The sequence below is a fragment of the Chrysemys picta genome, chromosome 4, assembly GCF_011386835.1.
Source record: "Chrysemys picta bellii isolate R12L10 chromosome 4, ASM1138683v2, whole genome shotgun sequence".
In the NCBI taxonomy this organism is placed as follows: Eukaryota; Metazoa; Chordata; order Testudines; family Emydidae; genus Chrysemys; species Chrysemys picta.
Genome location: NC_088794.1, coordinates 90,565,532 through 90,591,000, shown reverse-complemented (window position 1 = coordinate 90,591,000; position 25,469 = coordinate 90,565,532). Strand labels below are relative to the sequence as shown.

The window sequence follows — 25,469 nt, the reverse complement described above, 5'->3', positions numbered from 1 at the left end:
GCAGGAAGAATAATCAGTAGCTATCAGGAACTAGAGACTGATGGGTTCCCTATTGGCTTAGTTTCAACTAGAAATGTCTTCTTAGGTGAAGAAATTTTAACATTTGATTATTAAATTCACTTCTGGTTAAAAAAACGTATTGTAGAGTGATTATGTAGTTTATGCTGCTTTAGATTGCTCCCTTTTATGAGACAAAATTGTTGGATGCTTGTGTGCGGTCTATAATTTTGTATTCTAAAGCAATGATTCCAGTAAGTAAAATAAATTCAGTCCTTTGCCTGTTTCCCTTTCTTAGTTGTCTACATCTCTCTGCTTTAAACAAAACTCTTCCCCAATATGTGTAAAAGGACAAATGGTTACATCTCTGTCAGTTCCATCAAGTGGGCTTTCAATAAGTTAAATGAGTCTTGTGCAGTGAACAATGCCCTGCAGGGATCTAGTTTATTTAATCAATTGCCAAACATGGCATGTAAACCAGCTTTCTTCTGCTCTATGTCCCCAGGCTTCTCCACCACATGGAGTTCTGAAGTCTCTCCCCTGCTAACTCAGGGTCTCTCTCAGGCCCTCCCTGCCTGGAGAGCTTTGTGGTTTCTTTCCTCTGGAACATTCTCTCTTTGTATTCTGGAGGCTGTTCCTCTCCCTGCACCCTTTGGAATAGCTTCCTACACAGGAACTTCCTCTCTGTGTTCTAGGGCCTCCTCCCTGAGCACTCATAAGCCTTTATTAGGCCCATGTCTCCTTACCTAATTATCTGCTCCTCAGCTGCTTATCCAAATAACTACCCACAGGTTGATCTGGATTGGCTTATTCTCCTTCGAGCCAGTCAAAGGCAGGCTGGGTGCCTACGCCCTCAGAGGGGTAGCCCAATTGACACTGTCATTTGTACATATTTGAAAACCTCCACCAGAGCTATTTATCATATGTCTTGATTGTTCAAAACAGTACTGCTCTCCTAGCAGCAGTGCCCTGGGAACATCCTTTACATGCACCTGACTAGGCAATAGAACAACAAAAAGGAGATGCTGGCTAAAAGTTTCAAAAGCTCCTAAGTGACTCAGGAGCCTAAAACTCATTCTCAAAATGACAAGTATTTAGAACTCAGATCCTCAAAGGCATCTACATGCCTAAATCCCATTGACACCAATGGGAATTAGGCACCTAGTATGATGTTCAGATGTACCTAAGTGCCAGTCTGCATTTTTAGTATGTAAATACCTTTAAAAATCTGACTCCAAGTCACTTAGGCATTTTTTAAAATGTTTCCAACTGCCCCCACGTAATCCATCCCAATGTTTACACTGAGAAAACAAAAAGAAAAGACGTTGGAAATTAGTCAACGCTGTTATTCTTGTATTACAGCGATGGTCAAGAAAGGCCATAATGATATACTTCCTATTGTATCTCAGTGCCCTCAGTTAAGGAGCTTCCAATAGACTGTCAGGGTAAAGGACACTAAGTTTTGGCACACATCAAAATTTATTATCCCTCAAGGTAAATATAGAAGCTTTGCTTCATTCGATATTTACCTCTCAATGACCAATAAGTCTTGATGTGCACTTCAACAGTAGTCAATATTTACTTATTATATGTGCAGTTCATGTGATTTACTGTATTTATGCTGTGCTTCTACAGTATTTATCTGAATATAAATAAATATATCCATCCATTTCTGGATCATCACACTCACACTGAACTCCCAGTCAATGTTCCCTCTAATTTTTTACATCCATGTGTGGAATGAATTTTGTTATGTGCACCAATATGGAGGTGATGTGTGGCAGGGATTGAGCAGAGGGGTTCAGAGTGTGGGAGAGGGCTCGAGGCTGGGACAGAGGGTTGGGGTGCGGGGGAGGGTGAAAGCTCCAGCTGGAGGTGCAGGCTGGGGATAAGGGGTTTGGAGTGCAGGCTGCTCCGGGGCTGTGGGGGGGAAAGAGAGGAATTCCCCCAGGCCTCTCTCACCACAGCAGTCCAGGGCCAGGGGAGAAGTGCCTCTCCCTAGCAATGGCAGGGCTGGGCAGGGAGAGGCACCTCTCCCTGCTTGCGTGGTCCTTGATAGCCTGCTGCGCTGCCGTGCAGCTTAGAGAGAACTTAGCTCCCAGTACAAAACTCATAAGAATTACCAGGGGGTATTTGTCCATACATTAGAAGATCTTAAACCCTCTCACAAGCAATTACTTCTTCCTTGAGCCTGCAGGTAGTCCCAGATTATACTCCATGATATTATTCCTTTTCCCCTTGCAAATTACCAGTCAGCTTTTTATCAAACAGATGAGGATTGCTGTAAGACCACCCTTATTTTGTCCAGTCACATTTTCAGTGGTAAATATATATTTAACCCCCTGGGATAGTTTAGTTCATATGCTATGAAAATAGACAAAAGCAATGCTGCTCACACCAACCTTCTAGTATTGCAGCAAGAGATTTATTTCTGTAATAACCAATTAGATGGGTCAAAACTGGCTGACTACTGATTAGCATATGATTTCTTGTCTGTATAGACTTGCCTTTTAGAGGGACAATTAGAGGGACAGAGCTTTTGTTAAGCTCCAAATATGACCAACCACTGTAAACTGTAGATTAAGCCATTCATGTTTTTAGATCTATTTTTAAACCTTTCGTGTCTATTTTTATATCCCCAAGACCATTAGCAAGAAATATTTTCTATTACTACCATATTGGCATGATCACCCCAAAGTGAAACTGTTGTGTGACTCCAGTGCAGTCCAAGGGGAGGGGGAGAAAAGGCAGTGATAGCAGACAGTCAGTGGACCAGATCGTTATAGTAGGGTTACCATATTTAGTGCCTCCGAAAGGAGGACACTTTAAAGGGGCCCCAGCCCCTAACTTATAGCAGAATAGATAATGTATGTCCAGGACCAGTGTGTGGAGATAGGAAAGGGAGGAAGTTTTAGGGAAATAATGGTTGGATTGTTTGATTTAAATAGGAAGAAAAGGAACCTATGTGTTCCCCAGCCAGGACCTAGATGTTCTCGAGCCAGGACTGTAGTAAAGGGATAAATGTCCTGGTTCCCTAGCAGGCTCAACTGTTACCAGCACAGAGATCTTTCTGCCTGAAAGAACTTGTTCTCCATGCCATATTGCACAGGAGCACATGAAGAGATGATCACATTAGCTTTGGCTGTTGGTGTGACAGTGTTTTCTGAACCAATGTCTTCTGTCTCAAAATGACTGTTAGCCACTTGATTACCACTAATTACATTGAAAAAGAGCCGATGTTTAAAATATCTGAATGAGTGCCTGTGATAGGGCCGTCAGTGGCCGGGCAGCCTAATAGCGAAATCATTGGTTATGGGGGGGCCGAAGGGGGACCTGACTTCTCCTTCTCCCTCAGGTCCTGGCCCAGGGTCCTGTGTTGCTCACCCCTAAGCAGGGGAGATGGACCTTTCTCCCAGCCATGAGGAGGGGTTCAGGACCTGTTTTCCTGAGCTGCTCCCTATGCAAGTCCTTTTAGTTTGGGGCATGGCCCTGCTAGTCCAGTTTCCCCACAGTTGGGGCTTGTATGCAGGTTCCCCTTGGCAGGGGAAGACTTACTTGCATCCAGTGGCTGCGCTGGCAGGCTGGTCTGTGCTTTCAGGCAGGCATACAGAGAGCATCTGCCTCTTTGCCAGTCAGCCCCTGACTGAGCCAGGCTCCCTTCTTTTCTCCCCCTTCCAGGCCTGGCATTGGCTGCAGGTATAACAGGGCAGGGCTAGCTGAGCCCACAGGTTTTCTTTAACCCCTACTGTGCCTGGCAGCATTCTCTCTGCTCCTTCACAGTGTCCTTTATGTCAAACACTAAACTCCACCTCCATGGCAGCATACCTCTGTATGTGACAGACAAATATAAAAACTGGGAGCATTCTAATCTGGTTTCAAATGATTTCCCCACATGCCTTTTGTCTTTTTCACTGTAACAATATCTGGTTTACACACTTGAAAGTTACAATTAAAATACAACTGAAAACAAACACAAGGCCACAGTCTTGGTGCTGTTGGTGCAAGAGCATTCCTCTCTGCAGATCACGCTTCCTGGAACATTCTTACCAAATCTTCCCACCTCATTGACTCTATTTAACTTAAAATCTCATGTCAAATCCATCTTTTCTTCTCTCTCATCAGTGTGGATTGCCCCACAAGATCTGCATATTGCTAGGAGGAAGGAAGAAGCAGGAGGTGATGTGCATCAGCTTCTGCCTCTCCAAGGTTGTCAGGGAGTCTCCAGGCTAATTCTCTTTTGTGGGGAGTCCCCTGCATAGTACAATCCTCCTTCGTAGTGGTCCCAAGGGCAGCTGACTGTGTTGAAATCCATAGCAGCAAGGCTCCATTTGAAGCTGCCCTGCCAGAGTGCCAACATCACCACTGGGGCATGGAATCACTCGCCAGAGGGCCCTGTGTGCCCAGTAGAATCTCTGTGGTGTTTGGGGGTTGGCTCCTTCTCTCACAAGGTGAAATTCCACCCCAGAATTGAAGGAAAGGAGGAAGTACCATGGGCAGAACCCACTTGGAGTCTCCCTCTCCCCAAAGTCCCTCTTGAGGGTTCCATAGAAAGCCATGATCTGCTCCATTATAACACTTAGACTCAAATGCTTTAAGTATTCCCTATTTAACAGCTCTTATAAGAGGGTAAAATAATGCCAGGAAACAACTTCCTAAACCACTAGGTCCATTATTATTAATAACAAAAATGATGAGGTGTACAAGAAAATGCAGTTACATTTCAGGGTTATACAGTAGCATGGAGTGGGATTTCATTAGTGCTTAGAGAAAAAGGACAATGTAATTTAGTAATACTGCTTAAAAATCAAATTTGCTGGATAGTGGGACAAAGCAGGATGAATGCTTCAGGCAACGATTTCACTGAGCATTCTGTCAGAGGTGATCATCTAAGAGTTGAAGGAATTTACTCCAACTAATTAGGCATTATATACTAGCCAAGGTCATAGCTAAAGAGCAGATGTTAGTTCCCCTTAATTGAGAAAAGCCAGCAAAGTGGCTGAAAAGACTAATTTTGCTATTCCAGCTTCTATTTCAAGCCCTGGATCAACTGTTCAGGGTCATCAGTTCAGGAACTTCTGCCTTTTGATTGGATTCTGTTCATGTGATGCAAGGCGAAAAGGAAAAATCACTTCTGGCCTGTGAAGCCAAAGCCCTTGTTGAAATCAAGAGAAATCAAACTGAGCACCAGGAATGGGGTGCAGATGCTGTATTTGATGAGCTCTGACCTCTCTAGTAAACATGACTGCATTTAAGAAGCATTATTATAGAGGTTGTGCATACACAGGGAGGGGAAAACAAGGAGTCTCTGTTCCAAACCATACCAAAAAAGGAATTCTCAGCAGTAAGTAGAGAGTTTAACTCTGAGCTCAATAGAGAGCATCTATTAAAAAGGTGGATCAGGTGCCTGTGTGGGTACAAGATAATGGAGGTTAACTACACTTGTGCTGGCTTGTAGCATTAGAATGTTTTCAACCTCACTCAAGTTATGTTTAATTAATGTGCAAGTTAACAGCAGACAAACAAATGGGAAAGTTTCTTCCCAGAGCCTAAAACAGAGCAATGGAGTGATACAGTTTGTATCAAGAATCTTCAAGTGGAATTCAGGAGTAACTCCACTGAAATCAGAGTGACACTGGTGAGAGTGAAAGGAAAATGAGATGCAATATCTCCAGGTGCTTTGGCTAGGGTGGGAGCTGGGTTAATGAGCTAGCCTTTAGCTGGAAAGGAAGTGTGTGCTTAGTCACAACAGTGAAAATGACTTGGTGATCTTCAAGTTATGTTTGTGTAATGCCATCACCTTCCAATTACATCCTTGGGTGCAAGAGCATGGCCTTCAGTGGGTTTGCTTAGGTGTCGCTGATTAGGAACATAAGCCCCATTTCAGCAGGTCACTTAAGCACATGCTTAACTTTAAACACATAGGTAAGTGCCTGATGTGGACTCAGTGGCAAAATGAGAAAAGACACATGCATGGAATTAAGCGGCAGGCTGCAACTTTTATTAATCGTTAACACAGGCTAGGGGCGCTACTTGCCCATCACACATACTCTCCTATACCAGGTATTTAATTGGTTCCAGGGCAGGGGTACCAAGGCTCCTTACCATATAACCCATAACATGGAGTAGGCACTCCTCAGTCTACTCCATAGGACTCAGCTCTCTAAGTCCTTGCACCCTCCCCACCATGAGGTGGACAGAGGGTCCAGCATGAGTCCAAGGCCCAGCACCAAAATCCCAGGTCTTTTCCCTCTGAGAACTGTTCATTTTATTCTCTTAGCCGCACTGGAAACCGGCTGCAAGTTGTGACAAATAAACAGCTCCACCCCTGTACCTCAGTCAGGTACTAGGTGCATTCCTACTCAACCCACTGTGGCTTGCAGGTGCTGGGAGGAAGGCAAAAAACACCCTGGTCTTCTGCCAATTGGCCTATGGGAGAAAAAAATCCTTCCTGACCCCTTGGCTAGATTGGCTAGAGCTGCAGCATCTGTCAGGCTGAGTTCCCACTCCTTGTTTGGGTGGGTATGGTGGGCTGCTAGAACAGAGCTGAAAGAGGCTCCACACAGCCCCTGCGCTGGGCTATATCCTGGGAGCAGAGGAATGCTGGCTAATCAGCCCCTCTCTCCTCCAGCTGGGCAATGGGTGCCAGAGACTCCCACGAGGAGATACCTATTGGCCTTTGGCGAGCGTCTCCCTCCCTTGCTACTGAGATTGTTCCCCTTTCACTGCTGACGGTATCAAGTTCCACCACCGATTGATGCAAGTGGGTGGCATTTTGCTGAAGTGGGTAAAGGCAATACAAAATTAGGACCAGAATCCAACTTACTTTCTCTTAGCTGCCCTGGCTTTGCAGAGATAACAGGAGTAAAAAGTAGTTTATATATAAATATGTAACAGTGGGCAAGTCACTTCTATTTTTCTCTACCTCTGTTACCCATCTGTAAATGGAGATAAAATTTCCTTACCTCACAGCGCTGCTGTGAACCACTTGGATTCTATGGTGAAGGAGGCCATAGAAGTATATAGAAAGAAGGTTACAATTAACTGTGTATGTAACCCTAGGCCAGGTACTTAACCGTGTGCCTTACCTTCCCCATTAGTGAAGTGGGGATAAAACTTACCAACTCACTTATGGAGGAAAGGTGCTACATAAATGAAAAGTATTATTGACAGTGCACTTGTATAAAGGCATCTCTTTTTATGCTAATTTAAATTTATAAATAAAAAGTAAATGATAGCCAATTTACTTTTAAAAAGGTATGTTCGCAGGCTCCCTCTCACGCATGTACTTTTTATTATTACTATTATATATTTATAGCACTATAAATGGGCATGGTGCTTTAACAACACATATTAAAAGAGATGCTGTAAAACTCAAAATCTCACCTAGACAAATACAATAACTAGAAAAACAGTGAATACATGGGAAGTTATGAGACCTTTGTGGTGACATCCACATAGGGTTTTGAGGAGAAGCAGCAAGGTGCAACACACACAGGTTGTGGGAAGCTATACCAAGTATAAGAAGGCAGCATGGAAGAAAGTATGAAGCTGAGGGTGTCAGGAGGAGACAAAGCAGAGAGGATTATAAAGAGTGCCATAAGGGGAACAGAATTAAATGAGTACTGAGATGTGGGCAGACATGGAGTTGTGCAGGTCCTGGAAGGTAAGGATGCAAAGACTGAAATTAGTGCAGGAAAGGCACAGAGGCCAGGGGCAGCTAGCTAGAAGTTTTTTCATCTAAACTACTATTTTGGTAAAGATGCTAATGAAATGCATATTATGAGCTATTGATATAAATACTCAATATTCTCTCCCCATAGAAAGGGTTAACAACCAAAGAAAGCCTAGATCAAGGATCCAAGGATGGAAGGCCATAGCAACTACACTTGTATGGCCCGGAAGGGGATGGTGTGCTCTAAATACACTCTTTAAACTGGATGGGGACTAGCAGAGGACTGGCAGGCTGAATTCCATCTTATTAACAATAGCCACCATCTGACTGACAGACCATGAGCGGGGCCCAGCACACTAACTTTGTTTTCATATTTCTTTTCTTTACCTACCTGTACCTCTCTAGATTGATTTGTACTGAGTTAAACGTTGATCTGCTTATGTATCATTTATTTTCTTTTGATTTGCATTCTTCTCCTTTTTCTTAATACACTTGTGTTGCAGGAATGAACGTCAAGAGTCTGAGACTGTTTGGAAGAAATTTGCACAGTTCATCAGAGAACAGAGCCTTCACACTTGAAAGGAGAGATGACGAGGGGGCAGGCGGTCTAGTCTAGTTGAAAGACAAGGACTAGAGGGATCTGTGTCATAAAGAGCAAGTGCTGCCGGCGTTGTGGTTAGAGTGACACAAATAATCCAGAGAGCATGCACAAGAGCTGAACTAGAGGAGCCTGCCATGACAGAGGTGTGAATCCAAACTTCAATGATTCAGTTAAAAAATACAATGGCTAGTGCAAAATCTTGTGAGATTTACATCTCCTGATCCCCCACAAGTGCCCCAGGTCTGCTGCAGGTGTAATTATACAAGATGCAATACACTTCAATGCACAGTTCAGAATGAAATTATTTAAGGAAAACAGTTGGCAGATTTTGAACTACGTAGGGATTCAAAAACATCATAGATGGAATCCAGATTTGGAAGCGTGTCAAACAGGACCCAGATACCTATTTAGAAGTTACACCCAAAACTAGCTCACATAGGGCTCAAAAGAGCAGGCTGATCAGATACAGCAAAGAAATCACCATGGATAATAGTGCTAGCACTTTATTGCACTGACAGCATTAGATATCCTAGCTCTTGCCCAGCTTTACTTCTGTTATGGTAACTAGCTTCCCAATGGGAGGGGGGTTAGAATATGTCTAAGAACCTGGAGAACTTCACTTTCAGGAAGTGCTTGATGAGCGAGGAAGGAATAAAGCTGGAACGTTTCATTGTCTTAGTTTTTTCTTCATGCTTGCACACAGAAGTGAGCTGGTTCTGTTAGGGTTACCATTCGTCCGGATTCCCCCGGACATGTCCGGCTTTTTTAAGTTAAAAATAGCGTCCGGGGGGAATTTGTCAATGTCCGGACTTCCCCCGCCCCCCATGCAGCGCGTGCGGGGCTTACAGGGCAGCCGGACGGATGGTGCCACTCGCTCGGGGCTCCGGTAGCCAGAGCCCTTCCTCCACTTCCCCCCTCCTCTCTCCTGAAACTTGAGACCAGTCCCCTGCTCTCTCTCCCTCCCCCTCCCTCCCTGCATTCACAGATCGCTGGCCGGCTCGGGCCTCCGGCCGTCTGGAGCTCCGACCCTGCTCCCCTCCCCCGCTGCCGAGCGCGCTGCTCTGCAGCACAGTAAGGGGGCCAGGGGTCAGAGAAGCGGCAGGGAGGTTCTGGGGGGGGGGGTAGTCAAGAGACAGGGAGCAGGGGGAGGGTTGGATGGGTCAGGAGTTCGGGGGGGGCTGTCTGGGGGTTGGGGGTGTAAGGTTTTGGGCAGTCAGAGTACAGGTGGGGAAGGTCTCAGGAGGGGGCAGTTAGGGGACAAGGCACAGGGAGGCTTAGGTAGGGGGTGGGGTTCTGGAGGGCAGTTAGGAGCAGGGGTCCCAGGAGGGGGCAGTCAGGGGACAAGGAGCGGGGGGGGGGCAGGTCGGGAGTTCGGGGGGAGCTTTCTGGGGGGGGTGGATAAGGTTTTGGGCAGTCAGGGTACAGGTAGGAGGTAGGGTCCTGGGGGGCAGTTAGGGAGAGGGGTCTTAGGAAGGGGCAGTTAGGGGATAAGGAACAGGGAGGCTTAGGTAGGGGGTGGGGTTCTGGAGGGCAATTAGGAGCAGGGGTCCCAGGAGGCGGGGGACAGGGAGCAGAGGGGTTTAGATGGGTCAGGAGTTCTGGGGGGGGCTGTCAGGGGGTGGGGGTGTGGATAAGGGTTGGGGCAGTCAGGGGACAGGTAGGGGGTAGGGTCCTAGGGGGCCAGTTAGGATGTGGGGAAGGTCTCAGGAGGGGGCAGTCAGGGGACAAGAGGCAGGGAGGCTTAGGGAGGGGGTGGAGTCCTGGGGGGCAGTCAGGGGACAAGGAGTGGGGGGGAGGGTTGGGGGTTCTGAGGGGGCAGGAAGTGGGAGGGAGTGGAAGGGGCAGGGGCGGGGCTAGGACAGGACGGGGGCGGGGCTAGGGCGGGGCTCCTCCCGTCCTCTTTTTTGATTGTTGAAATATGGTAACCCTAGGTTCTGCAGGTGAGTGAAATCAGAAACTAAGAATACTGTCGTTCTTCCACATTCCCCACTCCCCACCAAAAAAGCAAAAAATTTTAAAAATTGACCAAAAAAACAAAGAGAAAACAATCCTGACAGCATATCAGATAGACATGAAAGGGGATGTGTTTAGCAGCTTACATTCTTCAGATCACAATGGGTAAACTACAAAATTGCAATGGGGGTGGATTAAAAGGAAAACTAAGTAACACCAGCCATACCATTAGATGAAATGGAGAAAGGCTCTTATCTGCTCCAACAGCATCTAGATACATCAGTAGCAGATTGGGAGGGCCCAGGTAAAGTCTTAGAAGCATTCCAAAAGCATTTGCAACCCACAAAAGATGTCATATATAAAAGATCTCTCTCTCTTCAACAAGTGTTATAAAAAATCTGGAGAAGCAATAGATCAGTAGATTGCCAAACTATGCAAAATGGCTGACTCGTGCAATTATCAAATCTCAAAAGATGAACTAATTCATGATAGATTAGTAATATGGATGAAGCATGCAGGAGGACAAATGAGAAAGCTCAGGGAGCCCCCACTAACTGTACAAAGGGCTATAGACATGTGCAATGCTAGGTAAATAAGTTCACAACCAAATGCAGAGCATTAGTGAAATGGACACAGATCATTCACCAAGGAGCACAGGGAAAGCATGAAAATACAAGGAAAAAATACACCAGAGTACATGCAAAAACAAATGGCCAAATACAAAACAGAGGAGAAACAAAATGCAAAGAAAGACCTGTTAGTAAGAGGAGAAAAACATGACAATGGAAAATGCCCCATATATGGGGAGTAATAATTTTGGCAAGAGAAATTGTTATACCAAAGCTTGTAGACAAGGAAAAAAGGAAAATACTGAGGAAACTAACTGTGACTCAGGATGAGATTTGTATGTATGTGACATTAATGCAGTGGGAAACAGCAAGCCTCAATCATTTGTAAAGCTCAAACTAGCACCAGATGCAAGGAGAGGGCAGCAGCAGGCAAACAAACAGGAAATTGAGTGCTAATAGACAGTGGGGCATCAGTGAACGTGCGAGGCTACAAAGGCTTCCTCCGCATTATGCAAGATAAGAAAGCAAAATTGCAACCAAGCAAAGCCAAATTAAAAGTATATGATGGCACGATCATAATACCACAAGCACAATGTAAACTGCAACCAGAATACCTTGGTAAAGAACCCAGGCTGAAGTTTCAGGTGGTACAAACACCACAGAAATGACTGCTTTCAAAACAAATGAATTCATGCACCTAGTGATAATAACTGTGACAGTTATGGCAATTTCCTGCCATATCCTTGAAAGAACTTGTGGTATTAGATGTATGTAACCTCTCTAGGGAGGAAGAGGTGAGAGATATTGCAATGCTATGCGTTCTCTTTGGGGTCCACTGCTCTAAATGAATGATTTATGTATGATTATGTTCTACTCCCCAGGGGAAAGGCTACCACAGCTCCTCCAGGAAGGAAAAAGAGGTGGTGGTGATTAAGGCAAGTCAGCCAACTTGTAACCCCTCAGAGAGGTATCCCCTTCTGGGGAGGTTTCTTACATATACTAACTCAAACTGGACTTCCCAGAGACCAACAGACAAAGACAGGATGTTTGGATAAATAGCCTGGCTCAGGGCCTTCTTTCCCGATCCAGCAAATGGATGGGACTTTCCGTCCAAAGGATGGGAGGAGCAGTCCTTTCAGAAGAGTTGGAAGGACTTGAACTGCTAACGTCCCATAAGACTGGTGGGTGACCTTTGGTAAGCTGTTAGCAAGCATATAGGAACTTTTATTCTTTTAATATACTTTCTCTATAATGTTTTTACCTCAAGAAAAAATGTGCTTGCTTAGAAGAAGCTGTGTGGTAACTTATAACTGTGAACAATACACTGGTCATAGCCTCAGAGAGGAAGCAAAGAACAGGCACTGCCAGTTTAGATAGTCTAACGTGGTGGGAATAGCACAGTGTAAGGCAGGAGACTATGCAGCCTTAAAAAAACCTGGTCAGAAGGTAGTCAGATGCAGGTCTGTGCCTGGGAAAGGTGATGGCTTGGCGTTGGAAACCTTTAAGTGGGTGCCCTTGTTGGACCACAGAGGGGGAATACTAGTACAGTTGCCCTGAAACTAACCCTGTGGACACACAAGCACAACAGACACACAAGCACAACAAGAAACATATCCAAAGCAAACACTGCACTGTGGCACCCCTGCAGCACAGCTGTTACAAGATTGCCAAGGACTGGCATGTTTTCCGTAAATATTACACCTGAAAATAGATAAAATGATTTATCCAGTGTAGCATCTGCCTTGCAGAGCACGCTTTGCAATAAGAAAAAAAATAATGAGAACAATAAAGCCAAATGGAAAAAGTCATCATTGCTAAAGTGACAGAGCCCACAAGCTGGATAAGCAGTGTTTTAACCATTGAGGAGTCAGTCAAGCTGTACATTTGCATAGATCTAACAATGCAAACAAAGCACTAAAAAGAGCTCACTACCAAGTGTTTACAATTGAAAAATGACCACCTGACTTGGCAAAAGCAAAAATATTCGCAATATTTGATGCCATGGATGGATATTAGCAGATGCTACTGGATAATGAAAACAGCTACCTCCCCACATTTTGGACACCAGTATGTAGATACATGTGGTTGAGAAAGCTGTTTGGGATTAAACATGCAGTGGAAGAATATCAATGCCAGAAGACAGACATACTAACAGGACTCACAGGGATCGGCCTCACGCCTGATGACATTCTGATGTATGGATGTGGAGACAGCATGGCAGAAGCTGTGGCAGACCACGACCACAACCTCATCTGTCTACTAGAAAGAGCCATGCAAGTAAATTTAAAATTAAACAAAAACAAGATGAAATTGCAATAGACTAAAATACCACACGTGGGACTCTTATCTTATATTGGAAAATTTACATATGCAAAAACAGATCCTGGGGCACTAGGCCTAGGTATGGAAAGTGAAGGGGGAAAAAATACTGCCAGAGGACCTTGCACCCAAAGAGCTCCAAACACACAAGAATAGCAGGCCCCATTAAAAACCCAGCCTTTGTCATTCTGCAGTGATTGTGGTTCTGGGGTGTCTCCTATTCTAAGTATTTATTTTAGTGGTTACTGCAGAGCCTGCAATTGTCAATGTTCAGATTTTAGTGTTGCTAACTTTAAGCCATGAAAGCAGGGCTATTTGAATTACAAATGGTTTGTGCTTCTATCCCCAGTTCCCAACGCTGAGGTTAATTCCTGCCGTATCCCTCTCATACAACTCCTGGAAAGACAGGCAATTTACCATAGAAATGTAACAAATACCCCAAATCAGAATGCCACAACAGTGATACTTAAAATTGTGGGTCATCATCCAGTGAAGGCCAAGTATAACTGAACTTCACTCCCCATTCTGCCATGGTACCTCATATGACAGCCAAAGCCTGTGCTGAGTCCAATTCCCTTACCCATCCTCCCTTGATCCCATCTCCATTGCTCAAGAATCCCCCTCCTGCTGATATTGCTCCTTCCATCCAAATTGTGCCTGCCTTCATAATGACTATTAGCATCAGAATTATGATTTGGTATTGACCAGATACCAATAGTCTTTGTATCTGATTATTTAAAGAGAAGTGGAATCATCCAATCCCCAATAGATGTAAAACCAAAACCATAGGACAGGGAATTCCACTAAAGTGCAACACAAGACTATACGGATAAAATAATTGGATATCTAAGTTTTTATTGTAAAAGAAAAATATTACTTTTCTCTTCAAGTTCATGTGATTTTGGAATTATGATTTAAAAGTGAACATGCTTGGGATTTTCAGTTAGGCTTCTTTTTAAAGCTCATTTGTTTAGTTTCTCAGTTTTAAGAATTACACATTGTGAAGCCGTGCTCATACTGTAGAAGGATCTGCTCCTAGAAATTTCCTGTTCAGTATATGACTATAATACTGAGGTAGACACAAGTGATGTCATGCCAGATATCCTCTTCCTGAAGCAGAAGCAGGGATCACATAGGAATTAACTGAAAAGTTTAGTTGTATTTCTCTGCAGAACAAAAAATATATAGTTTTTCTCCTGCATATGGTAGTGAATCATACAACTAAAATATCCAAGCTCCTTAATTCACACTGCACTTAGAATAAAAGATTTATCAGTTAAAGAAAAATATATACCATTATGTAAATTTTTCAATAAAATTGAGCTTCTGTCCATTTTTGTTTCTTTATAATATATATAAAAAGGCAGGAACGTTTTTTTCCTGCTTTTCTTTTACATATGAAATTCATGTCTTGTCTACACTGAAAGACCATGGCCAAGTCTATAGGGTTCCTAGGCACTGTGGTATTACAAATAATAAATAACTGATTTGTTCCTAATTGAACTGGTTAAGTACAGACAGTTCAGTGTGTCTACACTGGCTATGTTGATTTGTGTACTGGAATCTGAGAGTCAAAGTCAGAAGGGAACATTTTGATCATCCAGTCTGACCTCTTGTGTAACACAGGTCATAGAACTTCCACAAAGTAATTCCTAGAACAGAACTTTTAGAAAGATCCAATCTTGATTTAAAAATTGTCAGTGATGAAGAATCCACCATGACCCCTGGTAAATTGTTCCAGTGGTTAATTACTCTCACTGTTAAAAATTTATGCCTTATTTCCAGTCTGAATTTGTCTAGCTTCAACTTCCAGCCATTGGATTGGGCCAAAAGAAATCTGATGAGGTTCAACAAGGACAAGTGCAGAGTCTTGCACTTAGGAAGGAAGAATCCCATGCACCGCTACAGGCTGGGGACTGACTGGCTAAGCAGCAGTTCTGCAGAAAAGGACCTGGGGATTACAGTGGACAAGAAGCTGGATACGAGTCAGCAGTGTGCCCTCGTTGCCAAGAAGGCCAACGGCATATTGGGTTGTATTAGTAGGAGCATTGCCAGCAAATCGAGGGAAGTGATTATTCCCCTTTATTCGGCACTGGTGAGGCCACACCTGGAGTACTACGTCCAGTTTTGGTCCCCCCACTACAGAAGGGATGTGGACAAATTGAAGAGAGTCCAGCGGAGGGCAACAAATATGATTAGGGGGCTGGGGCACATGATTTACGAGGAGAGGCTGAGGGAACTGGGGTTATTTAGTCTGCAGAAGAGAAGAGTGAGGGGGCATTTGATAACAGCCTTCAACTACCTGGAAGGGGGGGGTTCCAAAGAGGAAGGAGCTAGGCTGTTCTTGGTGGTGTCAGATGACAGAACAAGGAGAAATGGTCTCAAGTTGCAGTGGGGGAGGTCTAGGTTGGATATTAGGAAACACTATTTCACTAGGAGGATAGTGAAGCACTGGAATGGATTATCTAGGGAGGTGGTGGAATCTCCATCCTTAGAGATTTTTAAGGCCTGGCTTGACAAAGCCCTGGCTGGGATGATTTAGTTGGGGATTGGTCCTGGTTTGAGCAGGGGGTTGGATTAGATGACCTCCTGAGATCTCTTCCAACCCTGATATTCTATGATTCTATTCTAACCCTCACGTTGTTAAACTAAACAGATTGAGCTCCTTGAGTCTATCACTATAAAGCTGATTTTCTAATCCTTTAATCATTCTCCTAGCTCTTCTCTGAACGCTCTCCAATTTATCAACATCCTTCTTGAATTGTGGGCACCAGAACCGTATATAGCATTCCAGCATTGGTTGCACCAGTGCCAAATAAAATTAAAATATCCTTTCGAGTAGTAGAGATTCCCATTTATGCATCCCTGGATTGCTTTGCTCTTTTGACCACAGCATCACACTTGGAGCTCATGTTCAACTGAGTATTCACAAGGCCTCTCCAAATATATTTCTGAGTTGCTGCTTTCCATGATGGAGTCCCCACCATTCTGTAAGTATGACCTACATTCTTTGTTCCTAGCTGTATACATTTACATTTAACCATATTAAAATGCATATTGTTTTCTTGCACTCAGTTTACCAAGAGATCCAGCTCTCTCTGTATTAGTGACCTCCACTCTTCATTATTTATCACTCCACCGAGTTTTGGTACATCTGTAAGCTTTACCAGTGATGGGTTTACATTTTCTTCTAGGTTATTGATAAATAGCATAGGTACAAGAAACCGATTCCTGTGGGACCCCACTAGAAACATACCACTTGATGACAATTTCCCATTTATAATTACATTTTGAATACTGCAACCCTGTGTCTACACTAGTGCTGTGCTAAATCTTTACACTTACAGTGACCCCTTGGAAGGTATCCCACTGTTCCTGGCACAGTTCCCCAAAGCAGTGGATTCTGGGTGATTTCAAAAAGCAGCTGCATTGGGGACAGTACAAGGACCATTTTAACCTATTTATTTTTAATTTTTTTGTTGTCCTTAAAATAAACATTAAAACTACCCTAAGATAACAATCTGAGATTTGAACGGCACAGAAAGCTTCAATTATGCTTTGTATGCCACTAGGATGATCAGAGGAATGGAAAACCTGTCGTATGAAAGGAGACTAGAGGAGCTCGGGCTGTTTAGTCTGACAAAACGAAGGCTGAGGGAGGATATGATTGCTCTCTTTAAATATATCAGAGGGATAAATACCAGGGAGGGAGAGGAATTATTCCAGCTTAGTACTAATGTGGACACGAGAACGAATGGATATAAACTGGCTGTGGGGAAGTTTAGGCTTGAAATTAGACGAAGGTTTCTGACCGTCAGAGGGGTGAAATATTGGAACGGCCTTCCGAGGGAAACGGTGGGGGCGAGGGACCTGTCTGGTTTTAAGATTAAATTAGATAAGTTTATGGAGGGAATGGTTTAATGGTAAAACATATTAGCTGAGGAATACCGAGCAATAGCAGGTAAATAGTATAATGGCTAACAAGGGTCAGGCTGGAGACTCTTACCTACATGCTCGGGGTCTTACTGATCGCCATATTTGGGGTCGGGAAGGAATTTTCCTCCAGGGTAGATTGGCTGAGGCCCTGGAGGTTTTTCGCCTTCCTCCGCAGCATGGGGCAGGAATCGCTAGCAGGAAGGTTCTCTGCAAATTGAAGTCACCAAGACACAGGATTTGGGACTTCATCAGCAGAGTCAAGGGAAGGGTAGGGACGGTTTTGTGGCCTGCAGCATGCAGGGGGTCAGACCAGATGATCATAATGGTCCCTTCTGACCTTAAAGTCTATGAGTCCCCATTAACTGTAACTTGGCTACATTGCACATAGAGGAAGCATCCTGATATTAAACTTACCACTATATGTAAAGGAATAAAATATGTTACATGTGAGACTGGTGTTACAGTTACTGGGGGAAACCATAACTTTGAATTTCCTGACTTTAGTACATAGATTGCATTAACATAGGTTTTTTACATTTCATTAGAAGAAACTATCATGATTTATAATTTAAGCCTCTTTAACTGAAGGTCAGGGCTTTCTCATTAAATACCTTGAAAATTTGTTTGACTAAGGCAGCTGAAGAACGGTAAATAAGAGCGAGTAAAATGTATTTACTGAAAAATGTGAATGATTTATTTTTTTAAGTGCTGGAATGCCACCAAATGAAAGCTGAAATACACTGTGATTGATTGATTCAGGATCGTGCCTTTCAAATTATGTTCAATAAAGATTTGTGGATTCAATTTGCTATCGATTGTCACTTTGTATTTAGTATAATTCATTCCACAGCACTTAATGGTATAAATGGTTATTTGTCTTAGGGTCAAATCTCCCCTCATGCCTTAGAGGGCATGGACATCTCCCATAGAATTAATGTGGCTCTGTTGCACAGATGATGGAGGGAAAGCCCACAAAAGTATTGGGGGTGGGATAGAAAAGGACAGAGAAGAAGTAATGTGTGAGAAGAAATGAGGCTGGGTTGGTGGATCCACCACTACCACAGATACACTGCCCACTGTAAAGCAAAGGCAGAACAGCTGAAGTATTACAGCCTCAGGACAGTTGTTCAAATTCAGTGACCACATATGATACATGATGGGCCTTACATTCAATCTGTGCTCTTGTGCTATATCATTCAGATTCTGAAATAAACTTTCACAATAATGTTGTGCTTTTGAAGACATCAGGACAAAAGCAAGAGTCATTAATCATTCATTTTCATGACTTTCTACAGGTGGTGAAATATCGATGACTCTTTTTAATGCTCCATCCATTAACCACAATATTCCATCAGCTAAATGCAGTGTGTTTTATAAGACTGTAGTCAGCACCAAGAAAACTCTTACCTAGTAATGTTTTGATACCAAGAGTGAACTATCAATTCATATAACCCCTGTTTCTATAGTTAAATTATCATCAAGTCAGCCCCATTTCATTCCAGTTCCTATGCCTGTGCTGAAGGCTAAAAGTCCTGAAAGCAATCCTTAAAAAAAATCAAATAAAACACAAGATGACTGTGGTTGCTTGTGCCAAGCACAGAATTCTTGCTGGCAGCTCTCATCAGCAGTCTGGCCTATTCACCTCTATGCCTTCTATTTTACAGCAGGCAACAATACTTTTGTGATATTCCAACTTGATAAGATGGCTAAGTCTTTTTTTCCCCATGTTGAAAATGTCTCTGGTGTCTGTAGAGAGAAGACAAGTCATGGCAGAAAGTCTAAATTGACTAAGGGTATGTCTCCATTTGAGGTGGGAGGTGCGATTCCCAGCTTGTGTGGGTACCTGTTGGGTGGCTAACTCGAGCCACCACCCATGCTATCCTGGTTACCTGGCTATCCTGTTGTTTTTAGAGCTGGGTACATCTGTATGACCTGGGAAACACACCTTCCAGCTCAGTTGTAGACAAATCTTAAGAATGAGGCAAATCCTATCTGCTAGACAGATTCTTATGTGCCCACCAGAAGCTCAAGGTAACAGGTCTGTTGTCTAAGCCTCAGATTCATCATACCTTGACTTTACAGTAATCACACATTCAGCTCCTGGAAGAATATTTTCAGCCCTTCATTCTTCCACGGCAGATAGATTAGAGTCTGGATCTTTTGGATAATACCTTATAGCTCTGTCAACATGAAAGATCACATGACACATTAAAGTTTGCTGCAATGTTCTAGGCCAAATTTTACTCCTCCCTACCATTGTGCACTGGACTATTTCCTTAACTACTACTCTCCACTGTCAACATGGCTGTTTTTAAGTGCTGACATGTGAAAACTATTGCTCATTAAAATGTCTAATTCCAACAATTTTAAAAGTGAACTTTAAATTATTTAGGGTCAATCCTTGAGGCCTGGATCTGCATTCTTACAGATCATGTTAGCCCCATATGATTCGTAAGCAGGGATGAACAATCTTGAAGGGGGCAGATGGCTAAGAATCAGTTCTTTGGGAGAAGTGTATACAGCCACCTTTGAAGGAAGGCTTCCCTACCTCCCTCACAAGCCCGGAGTAGCTGTGGCATCAAGCAAGCTATGCAGTTTGGTCTGTTTCTCTGCCAGAGAGCTGGGAAGGCCAGTATTAGGGGATGAATTGCACAGAAAAAAATAAGCACAAATCAGGCTTAAATTAGAAAAGCACAATATATTCACAATATGGCTGTGAATCTACATTAACTATATGAAGTCTGATGCACAACTGGGTTGTAGCAGTGGGCAGTGGCACATAATACACAAAAACCATTTTATTAATGTATATATGGATAGAAGATAGAAATAATGCAGAACCCTGTTAGATATTTAGTCAAAATGTACAACACAACTACTATTCTTAAGTTTCTTTTCTTGTTAGTTATTTACTGGAGAATTATATGCTGTGCATATGTCTGTGTATGTGCACGCATGCACACTCACACCCCCACTCAAAGATATGCAGAAAATCCCACATTTTAATAATTTAGTTTCAAAGACTGGTCATTTTCATTTACATTTTTACAACCTTGTCTTACTCTATCATATCCCCAAACCCTCTGAACATCAGGCTCTCTGTATCTTTGCTTTGCAATGAATTGAATGAAGCTTTAGCAATCGGCAGCGAATTAGTGTACTTGTAGCATTCTCCCCCTACTTTAATCAAAACTAGCAAGTTCAAAAGGAAAAAGGGGTAGAAGGAATTGCATATAAAGCTGGCATAACTCTTCTGCCCCTTAACTGGGTTCATTTGCGTCCTGGCACCAGACCAAAAGAGTTTAGGAGAAGACTGAAGAAGAAAATTGCAAGCCATGCAGTATGTGTATTGGAACTGACATGTCTAATATGATGTGATTCATGGAGGCTTTGGACTACACTAAATAAAGAGGTACAACAGCCCACCCATTGTGGGCAGAGTGGATTACATTTCCTAATGTAATGTAAAGAGGAGATGCATAATAAAGAATACCGCCAAGTTGCGGTGAAGAAACTCACTTCAGTCTTAGCTTGAAATAATTTAAAAACTTAACTTGCCCAGAGCAATTGATTTCCAGTGAGAAGCAAATATATACGAATATGGGGCTCATGAGCTGGTTTCCAATGAGTGACTATTGGACACCATTGAATTTACTGTAGAACACAGATATGGAAAATCACCAGAAACTGTTTAAGATTAAAGTTGAAATGTATAAAAACACATCCACCTGAAAGTTATTTTGGGAAGTTGGTTTGAATTTTGTGAGATTCTTATTTTATCCAAATGGGTTCATTCATCATTACCAAAAGAACAGAATATGCAAACTGATCCTTACTTTGTTTAGAGGTGAGATCATCACCAAAGCCAAAATGCAGCATCCAAGCACTACCTACACTTTACACCACTTGCGGTACTGAAAATACAGCCAACGTGCTAGATTTCAAGTCCACATGGGGGCATTTTTTCAGGAAGCAAAACTGTAGAAACAAAGATGGACCTAAACTAGAAGTTCAGATTCACAATTTGACAAGCAGGTGGGTTAGTGGATCTGAGATATTGGCTTCATCTATTACAAAGACAGGGACCAGCTTTAAGTCTGGGGAAGTTTCATGCTAGATCTCAAAGTTCAGGGATGCTGGACAAGGCTCAGCTAAAATCATGTAGCCAGACTAAGTAGGCAGATGTGCAGCAGGGCCACAGGAAGAAGAATCCTTTTTGGAACCATCTGTGGAGGCTCTTTCAGGCTAATAACTAAAGCAGCCCTTCACAGAATCATAGCAATGTAGGGCTGGAAGAGATCTTGAGAAGTCCTCTAGTCCAGCTCCCTGCACTGAGGCAGGACCAAGTTAACCTAGACCACCCCCGAAAGGTGTTTGTCTAACCCAGGGGTAGTCAACCTATGGCGTGCGTGCCAAAGGCGGCACGCGAGCTGATTTTCAGTGGCACTCACACTGCTACTGGTCCAGGGGGCTCTGCATTTTAATTTAATTTTAAATGAAGCTTCTTAAACATTTTTAAAACCTTATTTACTTTACATAATAATAATATATATGGATATATACCTATCTCATAGAACTGGAAGAGACCCTGAAAGGTCATCAAGTCCAGTCCCCTGCATTCACTAGCAGGACCAAGTACCAATTTTGCCCCAGATCCCTAAATGGCCCCCTCAAGGATTGAGCTCATAACCTTCAGTTTAGCAGGCCAATGCTCAAACCACTGAGCTATCCCTCAACAATAGGTTAGTTATATATTATAGACTTATAGAAAGAGACCTTCTAAAAACATTAAAATGTATTACTGGCATGCGAAACCTTAAATTAGAGTGAATAAATGAAGACTCGGCACATCACTTATTAAAGGTTGCCAACCCCTGGTCTAACCTGTTCTTAGAAACCTCATGCCTAGTCCCCATGCCCTGCTTTCTATGAACTGCTGAGGAATGGATTGCTTATCATGCCTCCCCATGCCGACCTCCCCACTTGCATACTTTCACAGCAAAGGAGACCTTCATAACTGCAGAGGAGGAGCTAATTTGTCCCCTTAACTGAAGTGTTTAATTTGAAGTAGGCACAATCCCGAGGAAAGGGGCTATAACCTTATCCTCACAGTCGTCTCAAGAGTTCATCTTCACAATGGCCCGGCTGTGAAAAATTGTTTTGACAGAAATTGAGAATCCTTCTGCACAGCCTGTACAGGTGGTAAAATGGTTCTACTTTACCATTCTAACACAAACTCCATTGACCAGGAGCACTATTAATAATAAATTATCTCTTTCCCAGTAACATGGACTATATATCCTCCAGCTGAATGCCACTCTATCAAAGAAGAGGCATTATGATTTGTTTGGGGACCACTGCATGCACACTTGTCAAAAGATAGATGCTGGCTTGTTAAGGAGAAATATACAGCAGTTTAAGCTTAGTTGAGATCACTAGTCTCAAGTGAATGTATGTTCACACCAAGAAAACTACAGACCAGCTTCAGCAAAATTGGCAGTTTCTGTTCAGAGATGCCCAGGCCTGAAATAAAAGAGATACTACAAATCAAGAATGAAGGGCATTGGCAGAGCTGTGTGGAGGTAGATTGTATCGCACCTGCCTGCCCTATGCCTGGTTCTCAGTCTCCCCTGAATGACAGGGAAAAGCTGCAGGTTAGGGGTGAAACCCTTTGGCAACAATGTCCGAGGCAAAAGGGGTCATGGCTGAAATATTTGGGGCAAGTACAGATCGAGTTTGAGGGGAATTTGCAAAACCAGGCCCGAAACAGCAGGGATATGACAGTTGAGAAGCAAATTGGCAACCTTTGAGAGCAGCAGACAGGAAAAGCAGGAATGTAGTAGGTTATAGATCAGGAATAAAGAGGAATTAAAGTGCTAAGTGGATCAAGACTGGAATAAAGGTGTGTAGATCAGAGTTCAGGTGTACTGGTGGAGCTGGGTGAAGAAGACTGCTGTACTAGAACAGAAGGATGTTAGTGGATTACAGCAGTGAGTTTCAACTAGGGGTACTTGTACCCCTGGGGGTATGTAGAGGTCTTCCAGGGGGCACATCAAGTCATCTAGATATTTGCCTAGTTTTACAACAGGCTACATAAGAAGCACTAGTGAAGTCAGTACAAACTAAAATTTCATACAGACAATGACTTGTTTATACTACTCTATATACCATACACTGAAATTGAAGTATAATATTTATTTTCCAATTGATTTATTTTATGATTATATGTTAAAAATGAGAACAGAAGCAATTTTTTAGTAATAGCATGCTGTGACCCTTTTGTATTTTTATGTCTGATTTTGTAAGCAAGTAGTTTTATGACAAATCAGACTCCTCCAAGGGGTACAGTACTCTGGAAAGGTTGAGAACCACTGGGTTACAGGTTCGGCTTAAGGTGAATCAGAAGGGGAGCGAATAGCTAAAAGGCATTGGATTACAGGTCACCCTGGAGGTACATTATCAGAGGTATGAACAAGCTCAGGACCAACATGGAGAAGATTTGGAATCAGGTTTGGCAGAGCTGTTGGTGAAAGGGGCTGTCCATATCAGAATAGCATAGGTGCTGCAGATCAGTACAGCATCGCTTTGGCAATGGTGTACAGAGAGCCCTTGCATGAAAAATAGCAGTGTTTGAAAGCTCTGGGGTCCTTGTATGGAAATACCAGGTTAACAGTGAGATGCATTGGCAGAGGTGAAGAAGTCAGGTGCAATGGAATGGTGGTTAATATACTGAGGAGGTGTATTGACACTACTTTTTGATAAATGGAATACCATGGAGTGGTGAACTGTATCAGCATTCCAGTAACAGAACACTATTGGAGGCATCATTTACTTTACCTGAGAGGGGAATGTGTGGTTTCTTCCACTGCAGCGAGGGCTGTTCTAGACACTCACTACAATAGGCATTTAGGGAGATAGCAGATTCACATCCTTCCGTACCACAACACACATGGTCGCCACTGGCCAAAGATGAGTGTTGAAGTGAAGTGAAAAAAAAAAGGCATTATTCTACTCAAACCTCACTTCCCAGAGTCACAGTCCCATAATTCCTCATATTCCATTCTAACCCTCCTCTGACAGCTCCCTGTTCCACCTTCCCTCCTGATCTGTGTCTGATTTCCACTCTCCACAGTTTACACACACAGCTGGGAAGAAGGAGGAAGAAAAATGCCAGTACCGTATACTGCGTTGCTGCAGTCAAGAAGTAACCCCATGTGTATTACAGCATGGCTATTGTTAGCCTGACAGTAAGTCATGCCTTGGCATTTTTATTACATTTTCCATGTGGAACTGGACTGTTTGTGAACATATAGAACATCATTGGATTTCAGAAATTACAATCTTTCCAGATAAATCTATTCTTCGTGTCAAAGGCTTTGTAAGTATGTCTTTTTATGCTAAGAACATTAAGCAAATCAAGGGTTAAGAAATGTACTTAATTTGGCATTGTATCATGATAAAACAATCTTTCTTTTGTTTTTAATCATAGATATAAATCTAACTAGCATCAATTTGCGAGGGGCAGAGGCGGCGGGGGGCAGTAGGAGAGGAAAAATGCAGGAGACTTCAGATTCCTTATTTAACCTCTGTTTTTCCCTGCTGTCCAACCTCCAAAGCTCCAGGTCACAGCCACAATTGGCTGAGAAGAACTGGCTCAGGTTTCAAGTTAGCTGAAGGGACTGTCAACTGAGCAACACAACACATTTCCCACATCCTCCTCTGAAAAGGTTTCCACACATTTCAGATTAGGTTCTGTTATTTTATCTGATTCTGTTCGCTCCATCCCTCTTTACTAAAAATGTTTGGAACTGTAGTTCTCCTCTGTGGAGAGACCCAATTTCAAGGTGACACTATTGCAGCTGCTATTCTGGAATAGCAGAATGCAAAAAGGGCACTTTTCACTCTACCAGGGAGCTGTCTCCCGTGGTGGTGCTTAAAGATAAATATAATCAGCTTAGAGATGCTGTTATGTCTCCTGTTTTCTTCCTCTTCCTAATGGCTTGATGACTAGATCAATTGCTTAATCAGGTCAATGAATATTAACAAGAATATGGGCAAATTCTCTTAGCTGAATAAGGATTGAGCCATCCTGTTTGTGTACTCTGCACTAGAGCTTTAGGATGAGTTTTCAAACTAGATAAAACAGTTATTTGCCCTAGGAACTTTCAAAAATATTAGTCAACATATGCTCCAGTCATAAGCCTCAATTTAGTGTCTTTTCACATCTCATTGTAGATTGTTTCTCTTCCATGCCTAATCCTGCAAACTGCTTACTACATTGAGTCACACCCTGGAAATCAATTGGACTACTCACAGAAGTAGAGTCTATTGCTTGATAAGATGTATTCGCAGGATTGAGCTCTAAATCAGTAGCAACACCATGTTACTTTCCATATTCTTGCCTTGACTTCTACATTGCTGG

General features: G+C 43.0%; 1 protein-coding gene across 8 annotated transcripts in view; it reads right to left on the bottom strand.

Annotated features, from left to right (window-relative positions):
- Nucleotides 1-25,469, bottom strand: part of RGS6 (regulator of G protein signaling 6) — a 536,757-nt gene that overhangs the window by 172,007 nt on the left and 339,281 nt on the right. The window contains exon 1 of one of the 8 annotated variants that reach the window (XM_065595310.1): nt 3,553-4,213. The exons of the other annotated variants lie outside the window; for them this stretch is intronic. The gene's annotated coding sequence lies outside the window, so the exon portion shown is untranslated. Of the gene's footprint in view, nt 1-3,552; nt 4,214-25,469 lie in introns of those variants that run through there. 8 annotated transcript variants of the gene reach the window in all.